General features: G+C 37.4%; 1 pseudogene; it reads right to left on the bottom strand.

Moving 5' to 3' along the window:
• Positions 1-11267: 11267 nt before the first annotated feature.
• Positions 11268-12286, bottom strand: LOC109452085 (large ribosomal subunit protein eL38; annotated as a pseudogene).
• Positions 12287-13947: the final 1661 nt, after the last annotated feature.

Genomic DNA, 13947 nt, shown 5'->3' with positions numbered 1-13947 from the left:
GGCCTAGAACGATAAAAGGGGTACTTTTGTGGAAGGGTTACTGTTTTCTTGAATCTTGTTAATTAAGAATTGATTATCAATTATGCTATGCATGTTTTGACTGGAAATGGTTTGCCAATGTGGTATGTATGATCAATAATAGTTTGTACTATGTAACATCAAGCATGTTATTGTGGCATGTAAATTCATGTGGTGAAATAGGACTGTCGGAGGGCCATTTATGTGTTATATAATACCAGGGGTGCCAAAAAATGTATACGCATAACTTTTGTTCATCTTTTGTTATTGGTATATATTGGGTATTACAATCTTAATAGTTTTTTTTCTTTCTTAAAGTGTATATACATTTTTTTGCATCCTCTGTATATATAGTTTAACGTGCATGCTTATATGCATGCGGTAAATAATTAATACACAGTTCTACAGAGTGTGTATTATGTACTATAAATCATTTATGTACTATATATGTGGTATATAAGCTAATGCATGAAGTATATAATGACGGGTGAATTGTAAAAATATTTCAATACTGGCATAATACATAAAATTAATTTCGTTCCACTCCTGTAGGACCTTCCAAGGAGTAGTTGAAGTAGAATTTCAGCTTTTGGTGCTGATGGTGGAAATTGAGCTTCTTCCTTGATGTTTGGGGAAATTGTTGTTCTCCTCTGGTTTACATGACCAGGGTAATAAGTACACAACAAAGACTCATTTAAAGATATTATTTTCTGTAATATTTTAGGGTTATTTATATACAAATAAGGAAAAAAATATAGACTGGATGCTAGTAGGCTGATGATAATAAATGTTCAACTAGTTGTCCTCCAATTCATGTTAGTGTAAATAAGTCTGCTACTAGTAGTCCGAGCAGGCATTGGCTAAGGGGTCGGAATGTCATGCTCCATTGTTTTGGGGTCTGGTATATAGGTGTAATAGCAAGGATTAAGACTGAGAGGATTAGGGCTACTATCCCTCCTAGTTTGTGGGGAATGGATAAGAGGATTGCATAAGCAAATAGGAAGTATTCTGGCTTGACGTATGTGGGAAGATTTAGGGGATTGGCTATGGTGTCATTATCTGGATCTCCTGGGAGGGAAGGTGAAAATAAGAACAATATGAATAATGCTAAAATTAGGAATAAATCCTAGGATATCTTTGTATGGTATGGATGGAATGGAATTGTGTCTGTGTCAGGTGGAATTCCTGTAAGTGTTGTTAGATCCCATTTTGTGGTGAAATAGTGAATGGACAATTACTAGGGCTGAGATAATCAGTGGAAGGATGAAGTAGAAGGAAAAGAATCAGGTGAGGGTGGCTTTATCGACTGAGAACCCTCCTGAGATTCATTAGACTGGGTTGGTTCTGACGTAAGGGATTGCTGAAAAGAGATTTCTAATGGTTGTTGCTCCTCAGAAAGATACTTGACATCATCTTTAGTTATTACAGTGAACAGTACGGTGATTTCAGTATTTCAGGTCTTTCAGAATGTATAAGATCCCTAATATAGGCCCCATCCTACATGGAGAAAAAAGCAGATAAAGAATGTGGATTCCCTGTCGGTGCGTGGATATTGGATAATTCAGCTGTAATTTATGTCCTGGCAGATAAGGGTTACAGAGGAGAAAGCAGTTATTGTGTCTGATGGTGTAGTGTATAGCTAGAAAAAGTCCTGCTAGGATTTGTTGGGCTAGGCAGATTCCTAGATAGGATCCAAAGTTTCATCATGAAGAAATATCTGGTGGGGTTGGTAGGTCAATAAATGAGTGATGATAATTTCAATTAGTGAGTAGGATTTTCGAATGTAAGGCATTATTATTATTATTATAGTTGAAATACAACAATGGTTTTCCATGTCATTGGTCATGGTTAGATTCGATTAAAGAATAATGATAACATATATTATAAGTACTATTTTTGTGGTTTTGTTGTCAGATCAATTAGGGATAAGAAAAATAAAAGCTTTTAATTTTTTCACTAATTCTTTCTCCAACACTCTTCCTTTCTTTATGTGGATCTGAGTTTTTACCTACATCATTTGCCTACTCTCTAAAGAATTTATTTTAATAGTTCTTTGAAGATATGCCTACTGGCAACAAATTCCCTCAACTTTTGTTTGTCCAAGAAAGTCTTTATTTCTCCAATACTTTAAATATTTCAGTTCATTCTCTTCTTTCCTGCATAGTTTCTGGGAAGAAGTTGGATGTAATTCTTTGCTCTTCTATAGGCAAGGTATTTTTTCCTCTGGTTTCTTTCATAATTCTTTTAAAGTCTTTGATTTTTGTAGTAGTTTAAAGATAATATGCCTAAATGTAGCTTTTTGGGGAATTTATCCTGCTTGGTCTCTGAGCTTCCTAGATCTGTGCTTTGGTGTCTGATAAGAATTTGGGGGAAATTCTCAGTCATTATTTCAAACATTGTTTCTTTTTCTTCTTCTCTAGTATTTCTATTAGGTGTATGTTACAAATTTGTAGTTGCCCCACAATGCTTAGATATTGTTGTGTTTTTCAGTCTTTGTTCTATTTGCTTTTTGGTTTTCAGAGTTTCTACTGAGCTATCCTAAGCACAGAGAATTTTTTCTGAGGTATGTCTACCCTACTAATAAGCTCATCCTAGGCTTTCTTCATTTCTGTTTGTGTTTTTTGTTTGTTTGTTTATTTGTTTTTATCTCTAGCAATTCTTTTTCGTGTTAGGATTTCCATCTCTGCTTGCTTTGCCCAGCTGTCCTTGCATGTTATCTGCTTTGTCGGTTAAAACACTTAGCATATTAATCATAGTCTAAATTCCCAGTCTGATCATTCCAGTGTCCCTGCCATGTCAGGTTCTGATGCTTGCACTGTGTCCTCAAACTGTGTTTTTATTTTTGTTTTTCCTCCCAATATGTCTTGTTATTTTTTCTTAATATCCAGATATGATTTACTGGGCAAAAAGAACTGCTGAAATAGGCCTTTGGTTAATGTAGTAAAATGTGGAAGGCAGGGAAGCAGTCTCTAGACCTATAATTAGGTCTTGGTCTTTTAGTAAGCCTGCGCCTCTGGATTGGGAATGTCACAAAAAGTTTCTCAGATTACTCCTCTCTCAGTTGAGACAGGATGGCTGCAGTGGGCTAGAGTTAGCTATGTCCCTTCCCCCAGGTTGTTTGATGAAATCCAAGTAGGTTAGGCTCTAGTGAAATAGTTTTTCCTGAGGGTAGGACTTATTAACAAAAACAGAACACTGGTGTATTTTCCAACTGATTCCTTGTCCCCTCCCACTGCTGGAAGCACAAGGGGATTATTCTCTGAAATTTGTTGTAAGGATCATGTAGATCTGCTGGAGATATACCTCAAAAAGTGTGTAGGGATGAGGGGCTTAAGACTGGATCCTCCTGGAGTTTTTAATTCTCAGACTTGTTCACACTGCGCCTCTAGGAGTTTGTTAATTACAGTCCAGGTTTTACTGTCCAGCTTTTCCTACCCCGGCACTGGTTCCCACCTAGTTTTCTGCTTATGGTGTTTTGCCCCAGTAAGTTGTGATTCTCTGTTCATTGCTGCTCTGTCCAATTTGGGGGGCTGTTTTGCCCTATGATCTCACTTCTCTTAAAAATCTAAGAAGAATTGCTTTCTCAGTTCAGATTTTTGCTTGCTGTTCAGATGGAGGGGCAACTTCTAAGCTTGTTGTGTGCTGGATGGATTATAAACCAGAAGTACTTGCCAGTTTTTTGTTTTTGTTTTTTTAATGTTTATTTGCTTGATAAACCTGAAGTTTCTGTATTCCTGTATCTGAGCTACCTATACTTGTGGTTGTGGTTCTGTCATTCATTTTGGAATGTTCCAAGCCATTATTAATACAAATATTTCTTCTGCTTCATTCTATTTTCCTCTCTTTCTGATATTCCAGTTATGCATATGCCATATCTTTTCAAATTGTTCCATGTTTCTTAGATGTTTTGTTTTTTAAAAATTTTTCTCTTTTCAGTTTGAGAAGGTTCTACTGTCCTTCCTTCAAGTGCACTGTTTTTCTCATCTGTGTCCAGTCTCCCAATAAGCCCAGCAAAGCCTTCCGTTTCTGTTACAGTGTTTTTGATTTCTAGCATTAATTTTTATGCCTCCCTAGAGTTTCCATCTCTCTGTTAACATTACCTGTGTTCTGTCATGTTGTCTTTTTATCCAATAACTATATTGATTATAGTTTTTTTTAAATTCCCTGTTTGATAATTTTAATATTTGTGCCATATGAGTCTGGTCTGATTCTTGCTTTGTCTCTTCGGATTGTGAGGGTTTTTTGTTGTTGTTGTTGTTGTTGTTTTGTTTTGTTTGTTTGTTTTGCTATGTATTTGTATGTTGTATAATTGTTTGAAAGCCAGACATATTTCAGAGGGTAATGGCAACTGAAGTAAATTGGCTTTTAGGGTGAGGATTTATATTCATGTGTCCAGGCCTTGTGCGTGTTTAATGTTTGCTGTAACTGGGGGTACCAGAGGCTTCAAGTTCCTTGAGTGCCTTTGATTTAGGGTTGAGTTTTTTTGTTTTGTTTTGTTTTCCTTCTTCGTGACTTTGGCTATCTTAAGTTCTCCTCAGAGAGAATATACATCCTACTGTTTGTTTAGCTGTAATCCACTATTATAGTGAAACCCTGTTGGTGTAATGGTAAGGTGTGTGGGAGGGAGAGCATTCTATAATGCTATGATTCAATCTCAGTCTTTTAGTGGTCCTTTGTTTCTGGGCTTCCACCTTCTCAAAGGTTTCTCCGGTAGTGTAGCTCCTCACCCCTTAGTTGAGACAGGAAGGACTGGGGGGAAAGGCAGAGAGCGGGGATGTCTTTCCCCAGTTGGGATAAAGTTAACTTTGTTCAGCTTTTTCTTTTTATTAGTATGGGAGAGACAACTTCCAAGGTCTTTACATGTCAAAGCTAAAACCGGAAGTCCCCTTTTCTTGATTTTTGTTCTGTAACATTAAAGTAATTATCTTCATCTCACTGTCCTTAAGGGGGCACTCCTTCTCTTCAATGGTGGGGCTATGTGTGGAAATAAGACTGCTTTTATCCTTTAATGGAGATTGTTGGAACTTTGAAACAAGATTTTTCAAAAGACTTGAGGATAACACAGGGAAATTATCATCACAGAGATTATCTGGTTTATAGGATACAGATTACTTCATTTAAGTTTAGGATTACCCACAAGTGACCTCTTTGCCGTGCTTCCAGGCTGCTTCTCTGTGGCAAAGATCATATTATCTCTGACCTTCTGGAGCCTTCTCAAATATTTTTAGATTTATCAAAGATCAGAGACATTGAGAGAGAGAGGAGAGAAGTCTCCCCAAGCATATTCTAGCTGGAGATCTGCCCTTTTCACTTGAGGGCTGCCTTCAGTAGGCAATTCACCCTCTTACCTTGTGTTAAAATCTTGTCTCAAGGTCTCAGTTAGGTCAACCCTCCCCAAAAGGTAACAGTCCATCTTAAGGCAGAGAAAAATTAGGAAGGAATAGCTTTATATGCCTACTGGGTAGTAGTCACACAGCAAGCATTTGTTTAATCAATGAATGAATGAACCTAAGTGGAGGAATTTGAAGCAGAGAAAAATAGATTTAAGGAAAGATAATAAATTAGTTTTTTAATGCTTTCTGATGATCTCTCTTGTAGAACACAGGAGGAAAATATTGAACATTGATTAAGAGAAAAATATCTAAGGAAAATGGTTGCAATAACTTGCCTTTACGAAAGAAAATAAAAAAAGACAAAGAAAAAAAAGAAATGAAAATATTTTGGGCATTTGGAATTGAGAATGAAATTAAGGCTATTGTTTAACAAGCATAGTGGCTTAACTCATATCTTTGCACCCAGCCCTATGCCTACTCCACACACAAGCTTTTTGACCTCCTCCAATTTATTCTCCATTGTGCACTTGGAATTTTCCAAAATATGAATCTGATTAATTTCCCTGCTAAAAATCTCCGAAATTCTAGTACCTAAATTTAATCACATATTTATTTTGGCATTCAAGCCAATTATTATCTTGCCTCAAGTCTCTCTTTTATTTTTTTTCTAGCTGCAGCTCTAGTCATTCTTCCCCAAATAATGTGTCCTCCAATCAAAAGTCTCACAGATTCCAACATAAACCTCGCATTTCCACATTGCCTATAGCTACAGTGTCATATTTTGCTTGTTGAACTTCTATGCATCTCTTAAAACTCAGCTCACTATGTAAAGACTTTACTGAAGAGGCCTTCCCTTTGGCAGGTTCAGATGTTCTGTGCACTATTTCATTATTTAACCTTTTATAGAGAAAAAAGATTACGAGTTTTTATTGCATTGTATGGGCAGCTGTGTACTGTTAACCAGTGGGCCATTATTTGCTGAGTAGGATGGGAAATGTGACATCAGAAGCAGTGTCCACAGCTAAGACCACAGACTGGAGTTTCAGCTGCCTGCATCTGAAAGCCCTGCTCTATCTCAAACTGTACAATTTATCTAACTTTTGTCAAGTTATCTCACCTCTATGCCTAAAATATGCAAATGATAATAATAAAACTAAACCCTTTGGGTCTTTGTGAGGATTAAATGAGCTAATCGTTAGAAGAGTGTTGGACATGTAAGTACACAATAATGTTTGTTATGGTCATGACCTTGAGGCTCATGGTGGTGAGGATGAAGATGACATGTAGAATTGGGGGGGTATTGAATTGCTTTGTCTAATAAGTGGTGGAGACATTTGAGTTTGATTGGTGGAGGAAGGGGGGAATCCAGGAGGAAGAAAAAAGTTAATGAGGCCGGGCAGTAAAGGAGCACATTTATGGTACTATAGGGAAGAATAAGTTTTAGACAACAGACCCATTTGGTTAAGGTTTTAAATTCTTTTCTGGTAATTCTGTGATGTTACTTTTTGCTATCCACATCTTCCTCCACATGAGAGCCCTAAATGTACATTAAGAGTAACACTTTGGGTAATACAGGATTCCTTCTGAGCTGGGAGAAGTATTGAGTACTGTTTCAATGTAGTGGGGGCATAAATATCATTTGCAGGTGGGGACAGATGACTTCACATTTCAAGTGTGTGTCTTCTAACAATGCGTTCTGGAAGACAGTACCCTTATCTTATTTATACTGTAAATAACACTCTCCAGCTTTCACTGCCTAAGAGAAAAATAACAAGCGTGACAAGAATATTAGTATTACCGCTTAAGTGAAACCACTAGAATACTAGCATTTTCTCTTTCTTTCCACTCCTAAAAATTATTCCTTAACCGTCACCTGTGGGCATTCCTGAATAGTTCCCTTAGTCACACTCAGTTGGCTGATAGTGAACAATGATAATGCATATTTCTTGCTGTTTTCTTCCTTTGTTAATAACCCTGTCACCATCTCCACTCCGTTTCCCCAGTAAGACAAACTTGCTCCATCCAGTTTCTTGTGTTGCAATTTTTTTTTCCACGTTTTTCATTTTCAGGCACGTTCCTTTTGAAACTTGAAATAAAGGCTTCCTTAAGGCTGATCAGAGAGCAATAAAATTAATCCTTCTTGTTATGCAGCCCAAACATTCTATCCCCAGCAATTAGGTACCCAGAATAGAACCCTTGAGGAATGATCCCCATTTATCTGGAGGGGCACTCCCCAAGAGGTAAAGACAGCCTTTGTTCATCACTTGTGTTTGAGAGCTTAAGTCATGAGGACACCGATCCATTTTGACAAGTTTTATCCACATTTCTCCCAGGAGGGCTCTAAGAATCTCATGTAAACCAGATCGGTCTGTTCTGATGAACTCCATACTGGGTTCCCTCTTACACCCTTTAACCAGAATTGGACTCTGCTGGAAGCTTGATTTTAATGTATTCCAAACTCAGGGCCAGTGGACAACAGCTGTCCTCTGCTCCATGTTCAGTGAGTTTCACTGAACATGGAAACCCATCAGCACATTTGACGTTTTAAGCGGTATCTCTTTTTATGGATTTATTAAACAATAACAGCAATGTGTGCCATCAAAGTAGCCTCATATGAAGATAAGATATTTTTTAATTCTGGATTTTCCTGCACATGGAAGATCATCCTATTCTAAGATGTGTTTTCTGAAATTGAGGTGACCTTACTTAAGAGTATTTTACAAAGCAGAATATTAAGTAACCTGGTCTGAAATAATTGGCCAAAGAGGTCAAGCTTAATTTAATCTACTTTATTTATAATTTAAATCTTGTTCAAGTCCTTAAAATATTTAAAGTCAGCCTATATTAATAAAGGTGATACTAAACAGATCAATTATATTAAGTAAATCAAAGAAGGAGGGGGACAGACGAAGATGGTGTCTGGGATGAATTAGTTACAGCAAAAGAGTGGGACATTTACCGTAGCTCTGAGCCTCCTGTCAACAGGGTCAGGAGCAGAAACAAATTTGCTGCAGACATGTCTTGAATGCGTACTTTGTGTCAGGCCTAGTTCTGAGGGTCTTTTATGGGTGAATTTCTTTTGCTTCTACAACTACCCTATGAGGCAGGTATCATTGATACTCACATTGTACAGATGAGTAAACTGAGGCAAAGGAAGGTAAAATAACATGCCCAAAGTTACATAGCTAGTACATAAGAGAGTTGGAATCTGAAAGCAGGCAATCTGACTTCAGAGTTTATGCTCTTAACCAAAATGGTTCTTCCCACCCTCCAGTAAAAATCCAATAAAAAGTAAAAGCTTTGCCTTGTCGTGATTTTAAGAAAAATGTCTTTAGTATGTAGGCTTATAGCTTTAGACTGGTTGATGATATAGAAACATTCAAATCAAGAACTTGGTTCCAGTTTTACAAAAGAAACAATGTATTCTCCACATAGAAATTTCTTGTGTCACAGTCCTAAAGTTAGAGGAACAGCATTAACCCATAACTGGGAGGCATAGACGCTTTGTTCTATAATATTGTAACTTACCTAGCACAGGGGTAGGGGTTAAAGGTACAGGGAGATATGGTAGTAAACCTGTCTCTTAGACTGTCTGGGTCATATATCAGACGTTTTAAACAAGATTTTGGAAATGTCAGCTTGAAAGCAATGTGGAGTTGGCTTATTTAACCATTGCTTAAAAATATATAGTGCAGATTATTGATTAAAGCTGTATACCTGCAGATGTCAAAATGCTGGTTTGTAGAATGGTGTCCTCATCTGGGTGGGCACAGGATTATGGGTTAGGGGTGGCTTTATTTACCTCCACATAGATATGGGGTTTGATAGGGTGAGTTATGGAACTGGAAGGGACAAATTTGGGCAGAAGAAAAAAATCAGTCTTATCTATAAAAGAAACATATTAATAGTATCTTATGAGAGTATTTTTAAATTCAAGGGTTACATTTATATATTAAGAGTTAAAGAGAAACTGAAGTAAATGAGTTAATATAATATGAATATGTGCTAGCTCTAATATTCAGAAAATGTTTAATTTTTAGAAGTCAGATAACCCTTACAATTACATTTTTCAAGAGAATGCCAGATAGTAAGAGTTTATATAAACAAATAATTACTAAACAGCTCACACTTTTTAAATATTATACAAAAATAAAAGATTATTTTTGTTCTTAAAACATGTCCTGTATTAGGCTTCTTTTTTCCTGTTTCACTGGAAGCCATCTTATATTCCTGTTGCTTCACTGTTTGTTTATTTTGGAAGTAGAAGGAAATAGAGGGGAGAATACAGCTGAGTATGTAATTTACTCTAGCAAAGTGAAAAATTTTGTTTCCAGATTAAAAAACTGTTGAAGTGCTTTTAAGCTACTAGTTACTGTTTGTTGTTACTCTCTCTTCCAGTAGGGGGCAGGATGTAGCAATCTGAACTCCCAAACTTCTAAGGGTTAAATGAGGAGTCCTATCATGTTGATTTGGAGTTACTGTTTAAGTAAAAAGCTGGTATTTTTTTCCTGACATATATGTTCCTGATTATCTCTATTAATTCCCCAAAAGAGTGACTGTGGTAATTTGCCAAATATACTATATTGCACCAAATCGACACCTAGCCCAGTTTTCCTCCAGAGTACTTATATGCTTCCCGGGATTTCAAGAAAGTATTTTCCACTGTTGCTAAATAAATAAATAGAAATTTACTATATGCTTCAGTCTCTATCCAGATGTTATAGTTTAGGAAAGAAGACAATGTAAACATTTATTATTACTAGGAGAGCTAGATAGCAAATATTTACTGACTGAGCAGCAACATGCATGCTTGGCTTTCATCCAGGCTGTGAGTTGAAAAAGTGAATGGGACAAAAGCTCTGCTTGCAAGGAGACTGCATTCCACTGAAAGGAGACAGAAGATCCACGTAGAAATTATCAACTAAATAAAATGATTGTAGGAACTCATAATGTTAGAAAATGAAATAGGTTAGAGTGGAGGGATTGCCAGGTGGTCAGGAAGACCTCTCTTGGGACGAAGAGGCAGTCCTCAAATTCTATATGGGCTGACCTCTCTAAGGCCCTTTCCTCAGGAATATCATGATTATAATATAAATAGCAAGGTTATTGGGAGCATTAAAGGTAACTTTAAAAGGGGCCTAGTAAAGTGTTTGCCATATAGTAATAGCAGTAGATAACTATAATCTATAATATAATCTTCTAGACCAGGAGTTGACCAGCATTTTCTGTGAAGGGTCAGATAGTAAATATTTTTGGTTTTATGGAGCATATAGTCTCTGTTACATCTATTTAACTCTCTATTAGAGTGTGGAAACACCCATAGACAGCATGTAAGTGAATGAATGTGGCTGTCTTTCAATAAAACTTTATTTACAAAAATAATAAGCAGGCTGGAATTTGCCCACTGGCCATAATTTTATGACCCCTGTTCTGGAAAATATCTACCTATATAGATAGATATCTATATCTATATCTGTATCTATATATCTGTATCAATAAAAGAATCAGTAATTGGAGTATAAGGGAACCCAATCAGCAAATGTGGCACTAATTCTGTGATAAAAAGCATCCAGAGAAAGCTCAGGGTGACAGAAACTTGTCTCTACCCTGTTGGACAGAGAGGGACTGGACTGTCCTCACCACCCAGTCTTTTCTTGTTATAAATCAGAAGAAGTCCATGGCCAGGGCCATCCTTCTGTCAGACCAGAAGCTGCAAAGGGATAAAGTGGAGTCTGTGGGGTGAGAGAGAGGTGGTTTATTTGTTGGGAAAGTAGCCACAGGGTTCAGAGCTTCTCAAGAGCATAATATTGCAGAAGCATCTCTCTCTCTCTCTCTCACTCTCTCTCTCTCTCTCTTTCTTTTTCTCTCTCTTTTTAATTTTAAAATTTTAATACAGTTCAGATCCGCACGTCTAGTTCATTTCAGCTCCTTCACTGACACACCTGGTGGCAGGAACTGCTTCAGTTCCTCTGCCTTCTCTTTGTGGTGACCAAGGTGTAAAGATATCTGCTGCATCAAATTTTAAACCTCACATTATCCTTATCTTTCTTGATGTGACAGGTTTGTCCTTTTGCCTGGCTTTGAGCAGGAAGTACTTGATTTCCTCAATTTTGTGAGGCAAGGCTATGAGGCGCGGAGAGCGCACGGCCACACCTCCCAGACACACTCATAAGAGCATCTCTCAACTCTGGGTTCTCAGTATGTCACTTTATTTTCCTTCAAACATGTCCACTTATTGGCCCATTTATCCCCTTTCTCTGGTCTGGGTTAGAAGTTTTGAAACTATCAAGTAGTCTCAGAATCATCTGGGAGAGCTTACAAAAATGGCAGATTGCTGTGCCCTAACTACTCTGTGCCCCCCCTCCTCCATGCTGATTCAGATACAGCTATGGGGGTGCTTGGGGGTCTAAATTGTTAATATGTACACACTGTTAATATGTTTAATATGCCTCAGTTCACCTTTTAAGAGTAAAATCTGTTTGAGCAAAAATTGGTTCAACAGGGTAGCTCCAAACCAGAAGCAGTTAGGAGCACTCTGCCAAATGGAGTCCGGGGAAAAACCTGCACAGATAAAGTACAGAAAACAAAGACAGGAAATTACTTGATTGACTATAGCTTAAAGCCTAGTGGGCTATTTGGGATTAGTTGTCCTTAGCGTTTTGATTTTGTAAACTTGAGACATTCACAGGCATAGATTTTGGCTTACTTAGCAGGCCACCACTGCATTAGCACTATATCGATGTAATAGTCTCCTTGTTTAGTTAATTTAACATACCCTAGCTCATTAAGCTGACACTTTCTGAGACATACTGCTCTAGGATAAAGAATTGTTTGGCATTTGAGAGATATAGACTGACATAAAGGCTGGGCTCGCTCTTTTCTGCCCTTTCTCTGTCCTTACCAGGCAGTTCTGCCACCATAGAAACACCTCTCATTACTTTACGTGGTCAGTTGGGTAACCAGGGAAGTACACTGCAGAACTGAGGGTGATGAGAGGGAATTGGGAGGAAAGAGAAGTGGAAGCACGCATAAAAAGTATGCAGACGGGTGGGCTGCCTGCCTCAATTTGCCCTTGAGCCTTGGCCCAGACTACGGAAACTGGCCCAGTGTTAGGCGCCCCCTATTCATATGACAACAGCAGTGGTTGTCATATGAATCATGAGAGAAAGTGTCAACAATTTCACAATTAAAACATACACATCTTAAAAAAAATACTCATCTTGCATATTTCCCTCTATCCTCCTCTCCACACGAAAAGGTAACTAAAAGATTACTCAGAACTAACTCAGCATCATTTTATTCTGAGAAATACTGCTCTAGCATAAAGAATTGTTTGGGGTCAGAGATCTAAATTGGCATAAAGATAGTATTTATGGCTTAAAAATGGCATAAAATTTTTTTTTGGAAATTGGAATATTAAAGGGACCAGGAATTAGGCATGTGCATTTGTGTTTATAGTGAGTTCATTTTATTTTATGATCATAGGTCAAGGCTTTATGTAAATCTTAGGATTTTTCACTGATGTAAAATTATTAGCAAGGTAAGGTAGCATGGTAGTTAAGATTCTGCTTTTTTTTAGCTGATTGGCATTGTAAAAACACCTTCCTGGGCTTTAGGTTTCTCATCTGCAAATTGAGAATAATACTGCCTCCCTCATCCATGCATGCATACATATACAGTGGTACCTGGGTTTTCGAGCATAATCCATTACAGAAGACTGCTCGAGTTCTGAAACGTTTGAAAACCGAGGCACGGTTTCCCCACAGAAAGTAATGCAAAATGGATTAATCTGTTCCAGATATTTAAAATCAATCCCTAAAACTGCAAATTCAGCATGAGTTTTACTATCTAATGATACCATATATCCATAAAATATATGGTGTTCGTAAACCAAAATGTTTGTCAATGGAGACATTCGAAAACCGAGGTACCACTATATATGTATATAAATTTTATATACATATACATATACATATACATATACATATATACACACACACACACACACACACACACACACACACACATATATGGATATATAAAGGGGTAGGAAGTATACCTGCTAGAACAGCATTAATAGACAGTACTGCTTAAGACCCGCTAGCTATTATGGACCAGGGCATCATACACTTGATCTGGTACTGCAGAAAAGTAGTAAATCCTGCACTGATCTTATTTTTTCACTTAAAAAAAAAAAAAAAAGTAACAAGAGCTAAGGTTTTATTGTGTTTGGTGGGAACTTCTTATAGAATTATGGAATACAGGACACAGGTATTTCAACAGAGTGGCCAAAATCTGGAGCTAGACAGAGTAGCTCAAATGACCTCTTCACCACTTGCTAGTGTATTGTGAAGGACAAGTTGTTAAGCCACTGGTGCTCATGGACAGTTTCCTCATGGACAAAGCTGGAGTGATAATAAGATATATATAATTGAATTCACAGTGGGATGGAGAACTAATATATGGAAAACCCTTAGTTCTTGCCTCACAGTAAGAGCTCAGAAAGTATTAGTCATGGGTATTATTTCAACGTAAGAGGGGAAGTGATTGACAGAGGAAGGGGATGGGACACAGAAGGAATCCCATGGCTCAGCAG

The sequence above is a fragment of the Rhinolophus sinicus genome, linkage group LG09 (genome assembly GCF_036562045.2).
Source record: "Rhinolophus sinicus isolate RSC01 linkage group LG09, ASM3656204v1, whole genome shotgun sequence".
NCBI classification, from domain to species: domain Eukaryota; kingdom Metazoa; phylum Chordata; class Mammalia; order Chiroptera; family Rhinolophidae; genus Rhinolophus; species Rhinolophus sinicus.
This window is presented reverse-complemented; position numbering and strand designations above follow the sequence as displayed.